At 57.9% G+C, this 9,368-nt stretch overlaps 1 long non-coding RNA gene across 1 annotated transcript; it reads right to left on the bottom strand.

The window, feature by feature from the left end:
- Nucleotides 1–5,663: 5,663 nt before the first annotated feature.
- LOC135319758 (uncharacterized) lies at nt 5,664–9,115 on the bottom strand. The gene is made up of 3 exons (XR_010378621.1): nt 8,916–9,115; nt 5,972–8,086; nt 5,664–5,893 (listed from the first exon to the last, which is right to left on the bottom strand). It is a non-coding gene; the product is annotated as an uncharacterized LOC135319758 (long non-coding RNA).
- Nucleotides 9,116–9,368: the final 253 nt, after the last annotated feature.

Genomic DNA, 9,368 nt, shown 5'->3' with positions numbered 1-9,368 from the left:
GCCAGGATTCTCACACCAGCGTGTTCTGCGCCCAGCTGGTGGAGCCTCAGCGGCCAGGCTGAAGCTCAGTGCAGGGGCGCCACACAAACACAGGGGCAGCCCACGTAATGACAGCACGGGATCCGCATCTTACACAGGGCTTAGGTTTAAACAGAGCGTCTTAAAAATCACGAGTAGGCCGGCATTGGACCAGATCAGTTTTTGGTTTTCATTTTTTTCTCTGCTGAGCATAAGATGAAATACATGCCTCATCCGTAGGGCCATTTTGAGTGAAAAACACAACTTTAAACACTGAATCACCTCAGAATGGTGGGATAGTCACCCCCTGGAGACAGATGAGGGGACAGCAGGTCCCCAGCCTCTGGTTCGTCTGCATTTGCGACACAGACTCCTTGACAGGACTGACCCAAATGGTTTAAAGTGGCTCCCCCACTCCCTCTCTGCAAACTGAGTGTATGTATCTGGATTTAATACCTAGGTGAGTACGTGCCAGGGTCCCACCGCGTGCCATATCGTAACTTCTGTTTCCTTGGTCCACATGCACACAGTGAGCTCTCTACACTGACTGCCCACTCCCTCTGCGTGCAGTGACCGCGTGCTGGCTCAGCCCCTTTCCAGCCCCGGCCGCACCAGAGAAAAAGCACTTCAAAGGGATCTTGTGAAGAAGCCCCCCCGGCCCCCCCACACCACGCGTATATTTGACCAAGAGGCTCAGTTTTGTCCCCAGAGCGGTCCTTCTTGGAGGAGCCCCGCGCCTGCACGGCGCGTCCGTGGACGGGATCTTCCCGTGTCACGGAGTCTGGGTCAGTGAAGACTCATCTTGCTGAAGCAGCAGGACGTCTTGTAACTTCGCGCTGTAGGGGGAAGCGCGGGTGTGAAGCATCTCTGGAACGTGCTCAGTACTGGCGGCCTTCGGTTTGGGCGCGGTGTCCTGGAACCGGGGTGGTCAGAGAAGGCCTCCGTGCGGACGTGGCGTCGGGGGCGAGGCCCCGCCCGAGGATGGGGGGGAAAGTCCTCGCAGCACTGGGCTGCGGGTCGGGGGGCACGGAGGGGCCTGGGGGCCGCCGGTGAGGCCCTCGTCCCGGGGCCACCCCCTCCCGCGGGGCTGCTGTCCCGGGCGGACAGCGCAGGGCCCCGCCACGTGCCCCGGGCCGCCGACCGGAAGCTTCCGTGAGCCTCCGCACCGGAAGCTCCCGTGAGCCTCCACTCCGGAAGAGGAAGCCAGCGCTGCGGGCGCCCCCGTGGGCCGCGGAGGTACCGGGCCTGGAGTGGGGGTGGCGGGACGGAGCACTGGGGGGCCGGCGGGCGGCTGGGGGGTCCGGGGCGGGGCCCTCCCTGGAGCCGCCCCAGCGGGGGGCGGGCGTGTGTTCCCCCCAAGCCGCGCAGCCCGAGTCTCTGCCCACGAAGGGCCTGAGCGCGTCCTGCCGTCCGCCCTGGCCTCCCAGCGGGAGCGGGGCCTCACCTGGAGCCGGGGGGTGGGGGTGGGGGTGGGTGGGAGTCCGCGGCCCTGACCCGCCCAGGCCTGCTGACACAGGGGCCCCTCCCAGCAAGGCCCGGGGGTGGGACGCTGACATGTGCCCTCCTTAACCCGTCCTTGCAGCTGCCGGCCCTGCTGACTCGGGAGCCGTGGGAGGGGTTTAACCAGGGAGTGAGGGGGTCTGGTTTGTCCTTTAAATGTGTGTCCTGGTGATGGGCTGCAGAGGGATGGGAGGAGAAGCCAGGCCAGGAGGCCGCGCCTTGTCCAGAGAAAACTCGTCGTGGTCACAAGACACCAAATACACCTATCCTGGGCAAAGGCAAAGACGGAGACACACCTGCAAACTGAGACATGACCACACAGATGCACACACACCCACAACCACGCATGACTCCTGTGTGCAAATTCAGAAACGTTCCTATTTATACAGAGAACACAGAACCACACACAGGCAGGGGTTGCTTGGGCCCAAAGCTGCTCCTTTCTCATGTCCCTAGAACTGCAGGAATGAACCAAAGCTGCTAGGCTTTGCACCCTCATGCTGCAGAAAAGCTTGCAAATGAGATAAATATTCAGGAGCCCCTGGGAGCCTGGTTTGGGAGATTGGATCCTGTAATGAACGGTCACAGCTCCGGGCCGGATGAGATACCGGTCCCCCTTCCTCTGTCAGTGAGGCTCACTCAGCTCTGCTCCCCACAGCTACGGACAGTGTGGTCCAAGTGCTAATGGCTTTTAAGCCAGGCTGCTGGGGACCAGCAGTGAACCCTGGGCGGTGTGTGATGTCGGTGTGCACCTTTATCCTCCACAGGGTAGAGCAGGTCAGCCACGCGCTGTGACCCCAGGTTAGTGGTATTATTGAGTCCCAATGCGTTCTTGCCGCGTGACAGGTCAGTAAATCAGGAGACGAGTCTTGGGGCAAGGAATAATGATTTTATTTGGAAACCTGGCAGACCGAGAAGATGGCAGACTAACGTCCTGGAGAACCATCTTCCCTAAGTGAGAATTCAGGCTCCGTTTATACTAAAAAGGGGGAGGGGGTGTGGTTGGTTGTTGCAAACTTCTTGGTGTCGGAATCCTTTGTTCTTGAAGCTGCCCACGTAGGTCAGGTCGTGGTGTTCCTGTAAACTTCCAACAAGACATACTATTTTTCTGCTCTGCAACTTTTTATCTCTGTATGAATGGAAAAGTGTTCTGCCCTTAAAGATCAGAGCCTTAGGAATGGCCTGTCCCATGTATTTCAGGCTCTAGGCAACATCCCTTTACGAAAAAGTGAAAAATCAGTATGACTTAACCACGAGAAACACAGCACAGGGTTAAAGTCAAAGGAACAGATCTAAAATGGAGTCAGATTGGTTCTTTTCTATTACAGTGACATGGTGTGCATCATTTGTGCATCAGCAGGATGTTCTGAGATTTGAGACGTTGGGGACATCAGCTTTTGTCCCTGATCAGTTGTAAACAGTGTATCTTGGCAAGTCTATCCCACTAGTCAATTACAAGGGAAGAAAATCAGATTTGAGAAGTAGTCAGACATTCTATAGTATATTGCACTTCAGATTATAATTCTATAAAATCTAATTATTTATGTCTAGACTGAAAGAAATTTAATTTTGATTATTTAACCACATTTCCTATTGTTCTTCTGAGGAATGCTGATTTCCCAGCAGCCCTCTGACCCAGTCCTTGAGAGTTGCTTTTTTCTGATGTTGTGTCTGGAGCTGAGCAGTGGCTTCTAGATGCCTTGGGTCTCAGGGTTTGTCCTGAAGAGTGATTCTGGGAGGACGTTATGTCTATTCTGGGCTCTTTTCTTTCATCATCGTTATTTTCATTGTCACCACCATTGCAATCATCACCATCCTTATCAACATCACTGTGGTCATCACCATCATCATCGCCATCTTTGTCATCATCTCTGTCCTGCTCGTTGTCACCATTATCATCACCACTGCCGTGATCACAGCCATTCGTGATGTGGTACTCATCAAGTCCAGACGTTGCTCTAAGTGCTTCCAATCCATTGCTCCTTTACATCATCGCAAGTCTGTGAGGCAGTATCACTGCCAGCCTCATTTGAATGATGATGGAGTTGAGGCACAGAGAGGTTAAGGGACTCACTTAATGTTGAACAGGTATGAGCTGTCGGGTGTGGACTCAGACCCAGCAGCCTGGCCCCGTGTCCATTCTCTTACCCACTCTCTGTATTGCACCACGTGCCCTTGATCTGCCTCGAGAGCCTTGACTCCCCATCCCTGGGATTCTGTCCTCACCTTGGCTGTTCCCAGAATTTCCCTCCCTCCCCCCAAGCCTTTTGTCAACATGCCCAGGCTCCCTCGTAGTCCGCATCCTCATGAAGCCCCTTCTAGCATCATATCTCCCCACCTCCAGAAGCTCATAGCACTGCTGCTGTCCGCTCCTGACGCTGACCACCCGCAGCACTGTCCTGAGGGTCATAGTCACGTAGACTCACCCAGCCTAGTGCCCCGAGCATCTCCCCAGGGTGTCCAGGGACAGCCTGATCTTAGCCCTGATGGTGGGCTTTAAGGCGCAGGGTCAGGAGGAGGAGGAGGTGTTTATCACCTGAAGTCCCTGATCTCTCAACATTCCCACATCACAGCCCACAGAAGCCACATGGCCGTGGCATTGTTCTGGTTGACGTGCCTTGTGGCTCCGTGCTAGTGTAGGGCCCCTGGCTCAGGACACAAGCATGTGATGTGGGCAACTGAGAGAGACTGAATTTGAAGGAAAGGAGATTGAAGCACAGAAGCCTGTCTTCCCCACAAGGCAGCTGTGGTGACACCTCTTAACAAAGTCCTCACTCTCCATCTGATCTCCCTGCTGGAGACACCTTTATCTTTTCTTGTCGAAAATCTAGCCTCTAAACCTACAAGATTTCCTGCTGTAGCAAGATCAGGACATAGAATTAGAACAGCATGTGTAGTAGACACGGGCTGGGCTTCCCCACTGACCGCCAACAGGAGCAAAGAGCCTCCTGCTGAGCAGGGCCCCCTCCCTGGCGGCCCGGGAACGAGTGGCCTCCCCACGGTCCCCTCTGGCCCCCATCCCAGGGAAAGGGCCCCGAGCTCCCTGGGTCCCCTATGGCCCCCGCCCCAGGGAAAGGGCCCCAAGCTCCCCTGCCAGCGTGCAGATGGAGAGCCCAGCATTACCGCTGCTCGCTCTGTGCTGGCCGTGCTCGCAGCTCTAGTTACAGGACCAGTTCCCTCAGTCCTCATCCTGACATGGGGTCGGTTATCCTCAGTTTGTGGATGAGGAAACTGAGGCCCAGTGGTTCATTCACTTGTCCAAGGACACATCCTAGTGAGTGACAGGACTAGCGTGGTCATCATTATCATCAGTATGCGGGTTGAGCTGCTGTGACTTCAGACACTGACCTGAGGCCCCTTCCCTTGTGTTTGGGTGTCAGACGTTTTATACAAACCGGGTGTCCCTGTCAGGCTCCAGTGAGGAAGGAGTCAGCTGACCGGGGTGGTGGAGCAGCTCGGGAGGACGGAGGGTGGAATCAGGTGCAAACAGGGTGACACCGTGGTGACTCTTGTTCCTGCCGAGGCCACCTGACACCTCCCAGGTGTGATGTTGAGGCCGGTGCTCCCACCTCCTCCAACCCCCAGACGGACGTCCTCCTGCGCTCAGGCCCCGGCGGCGCCAGCGCTCACTCGGCCTCCCTTCCCTCTCAACCCGGGCAGGTTCCTCCTGAACCACGTCCTGGGCACCTGCACCACCTCTGGGTCTTCATCCTGTCTTCAGCCCAGGACCTCGTGCGTCCAGGGAAATATTCCAAATATTTAAAGCCTGGGACAGAAGGAGCAGCAGCTGAAAACGAGCAGGCAGCCCTGAGCAGCACGTGCTGGCCCTGCGCCTGCCGCCGCCCCCATCAGACCCGCGGCTCCCTCCCTTCACCTTAAGGAGACCCAAGTCTTCGACCTCAGGATGAAGGCTGAGTCCTGACCTAAATCATCAGTTTCCAAAGTAGTGCGGGCTTCTGGTTGTAACACATCAATGCAGATAACATTTTGAGAACAGCTGGAAAAATTAGAATATACTCTGGGTATTAGACTGGATTAAGAAACTATTAATTATTTTGGCAAGCATTTTAACTATAAAGGAAAAAGTTACACTTTTGTTACACATACAGACATATAAAAACAAAAAATATCATTAATACCTCAAAATGTATACAGTTGACCTTTGAATAATGTGAATTTGAATTTTGTGGGGCCACTTATACACGGATTTGTTTCAGTACATAAGCACCACTGCACTGTCCGAAGTTGCTTGAATCTGAGGATGTGGAACCGTGGCTGCAGAGGTAACGTTAGACATGGATTGTCAGCTGCACGAGCGGCTTGCGTCCCTCAAACCTGAGCTGTTCAAGGGTCAACTGTAATGAAAACACACTTGCTTCAAACGAAAGATAACTGCAGAGGTTTTACACGCACGTGTGCTCACACATGCACCCACACTCTCACACTAACTCACCGAATGATGGGAGTGGCACAGCTCAGGGTGGAGCCGGATTTTAAGTGTCTGTGATGACCCTCTTGTCGCTCAGTCCTGTCCGGTACCTGCGATTTGACCCCATCTGGGGACCAGGTGGAAAGTCTGAGGTTGAGCCCATGAGCGGTCGTGCTGCTGTTCTCAGCTCTTCCCCTGCTCGAGCATCCTCACGCGTTCCCCTGGCTTCAGTTTTGAACACGTGCCTGCTCTGGCCACTAGCTGCAGGGGAAGGGGCTGTGGGGCAGCTCCAAGCTGGACGCCAGAGCCCTCTGCTGCGTCCTGTTCCCTCGGAATCCCCTGTGCTTGTTGTGGGAGGAGGCCTAGGCCGGCCCACGGCCCCTGGGGTAAGAGACGCAAAGCACAGAGACCCCTCAGCCACGTTCAGCCCATACCAGGCAGTACCCAGCCCTCTGCCCACTCACGAGGGCGGCCCGAGACCAGGAGCGCCGCCCCGCGAAGTCAGCCTGCCCGACCCGACCCTCATCGGGTCTGCAGACCCCTGAGGACAAAGGCTGTGGCTTAGGCCACCAGGGGTCTGGGTGACTCGTGATGCAGCATTCTTGTGGCAGCAGGTGACTGACACAGTGTCCCCGTCCCAGTCTGGGCACCAGGGAATACTGGGTCCCCCTGTCCTACGAGGGCCGGGGCTCCCAGCCCACGGAAACAGCAGCCCTGAGAACAGGTGGGGGCTCTGCTTCCTGGTGTTCCTTGACAATACCAGGCATTACGGGCTAAACTGCTTTCTATCCACTTAGCAGATAATGTACAACTCACACAAGAAACCCAGAGTTATTGCTTATGACGTCTTATGACTGCATTATGGGAAGAATCCATCTTTGCTCAGAAGTTAGTAGGAAACAATATCGTCCCCAGACAAGCCTCCTGAACAGTACTGTGCAGTTGGCTCAGTCACACTGGGCGGTCGGGCTGTGATGCGATTTTGTGATCAGACACCGGGCACATCTGGAAAGCCGTCATCCCGGGGTGGCCTGAGCAGGCTGGTGCCATGGGGCCTGTGGGAAGTAATCCCATTCTCGGTGAAGAGATTTCTGATCATCCAGAGCAGCTCTGAACTCAGAGATTTGGGGCCCCCGAGGTGGCAGAGCCTGCGGCACCTGGCAGGGAAGTGACAAAAACGCCTAAGTTTACTTTGGTCACCACGGGAGGCAGAGACAAGACCGAGTGGGTCAGGAACCACCACATCGGCCCCCAGATGGGCAGTGGGAGCCGTGACGTCCGAGTCCAGCCAGGACACGGCGGGTCTGGGCTGTGAGCGGTGCGGAGGGGCCCGGGCCCACACATGGCTACGTTCTGCGGGATCAGACAGCTTTTCCAGGTGAGGACTGTCCTACCCCGTCCCTTCTCCCTCCGGCGTGGGCAGCGCCTGCCCGCTGCCCCTGCCGTGTGTGGGCCCATCGCAGACTGACGACCCCCGTCTGGAAAAGTGCTCACTTGCCGAGATGGGAGGGAGGCTGCCCGCCAGCCTGCTGGTCCAGGGGGACGGGAGACGGGGAGCCACCCCCAGACTGCGGGCTGAAGAGAGGCGCCCACTGGGCCTCGCAGGCCTTCACCTCCTCCCTCCCAGCCCAGCTGGGCGAGGGGTGCCGAGGGCGGCTGAGACCAGCCAGTGGTGACCCTCTGGCTGCAGCCCCGGGACCTCTGCCGGGAGAGCCAGGACCCCCAGGGTCGTGACCGCAGCGTAAGCTGATACGACAGGTCCCAGGCCCAGGGCGCCGTCCCGCTGGGTGGTGTCCCGAGCGCACGGGTACGCGGGGCGGCGCCTCAGAGCCACGTTCCAGCGCCACCACCCCTGTGCCTGGCCAGGGCGCTTCCCCTCCCTGTGTGTCACCTCCTCGTACGTGAATAATAGTAATGACAACGTGAGGCTTACTGCGGAGAGTGAACGTCTGAGTACACACGTGGCTTCGGGAGCAGTGTGAGCGCACGTGGCACTGGCACACGCTGCGGTAGCGACTTTGCCCAAATGCTGGGAACCCCGGACTCCGAGCCGAGATGCTGGGCTCGTCTCACAGACCGGCCTTTCCCCCGGCGTCCTCTGCACGTGGCGCACTCGACAGGATGAAGGAGTTGCTGCACCTGTACAAGGACCCCGAGGTCAGACATCCCGGGAACCCCAGCACCAGCCGTCCCCCCAGCCTTTGCCGCAGCCCCGCCAGTGCCTTTCCCACCCCGAGGAGTCTGGGGGGGGCGCTTCTCGGGGGCGGCACGTGGCTTTGCAGCTCCTGGGGCTGGAGCAGGGCTGGCGCAGGGGCAAACCCTGCCCTGCTGTCCTCTGTCACTGAGTGACCGCCTCCCACCCACATTCCTGTCAACAAAGTCACTGAGAAGTTGATAGATGGGAAGGGAACCCGTCCTCCGTCCAGGGCAGCAGGCGAGACAGCCGGCTGTGTGTTCCTCGGGTAACATGCTGGCTTTAGTTTGTCAAGTATTTGCCGCCCAGCCCCGGCCACTCGTGAGCAGCGATGCTGTGACTTGGAAATGCCTTCCACCCACTCAGCTCCTCCCTCCAGACAGAGGAGCTGTGGGAGCTGGGCTGGAAATCGCCTCCTGGGAAAACCGGGACCAGCCGCCCCCCTGCCGGGGTGGGGGGGGCCTCCGGCGACAGCTCTGCAGCCCGATGCCCGGCCAATCAGTCTCCCGAGGAAGTGTGCGTGTCTCCCGCCCAGAGGCTCCCTCCCGAGGGTGCGCCCCGAGCCACAGGCTGCGGTTTGCACAGTGGGCTCTGTGAGTGACGGGTCCTCCTCGTCCTGCGCCCAGACTCAGGCATGGAATCCCCCCCCCCCCCCGCCACAGTTGGAGGCCCCGCAGAGACCACACCGCGGGCAGAGGCCCTGCTCCCGGGGCCGCCTTCAGAGGCAAACTGTGTGTGCAGTGACGTGCCCCCCGGGCTGGTGAGGCCACACACCGGGGCGGAAGCCAGCGCTCCAGGTCGCCCCCAGGTGCTCCCCGCTTTGTCGTTTCCACATAAAGATCATCAGCGGGAAAGCTGTGCCCGGCGAGGGCGGTGTTCAGCTGCCGCGGCCTGGGGTTGTGGGTGCTCGGCTTTTCTGAGGAAGTCCCTGAATTGTCCACTGTGCTTTTATTTTCTGCCTTTCCCAGCTTCACCGAGTTCCTCTTGGCGTAAAGTGAAGGGCACTTCCTGATCGCCTGGGGCATCTGAGTGTCCGTGTGAGGCCGTCACTGCAGTCACGGGAGTGAGCGTGTTCCCCCCCCACGTTTCCTGTTCCCTCGTCAGCCCTGCCTCCTGCCCGACAACTGCTGTCACTGTAAAGTAGGGGAGCCCTCCCTGGGCCCGGCGGAGAGACTTAATGTGATTATCTCCACTCTGCACGTAACTACACTTCACAGATTTACAGCG

The sequence above is a fragment of the Camelus dromedarius genome, chromosome 31 (genome assembly GCF_036321535.1).
Source record: "Camelus dromedarius isolate mCamDro1 chromosome 31, mCamDro1.pat, whole genome shotgun sequence".
In the NCBI taxonomy this organism is placed as follows: domain Eukaryota; kingdom Metazoa; phylum Chordata; class Mammalia; order Artiodactyla; family Camelidae; genus Camelus; species Camelus dromedarius.
This window is presented reverse-complemented; position numbering and strand designations above follow the sequence as displayed.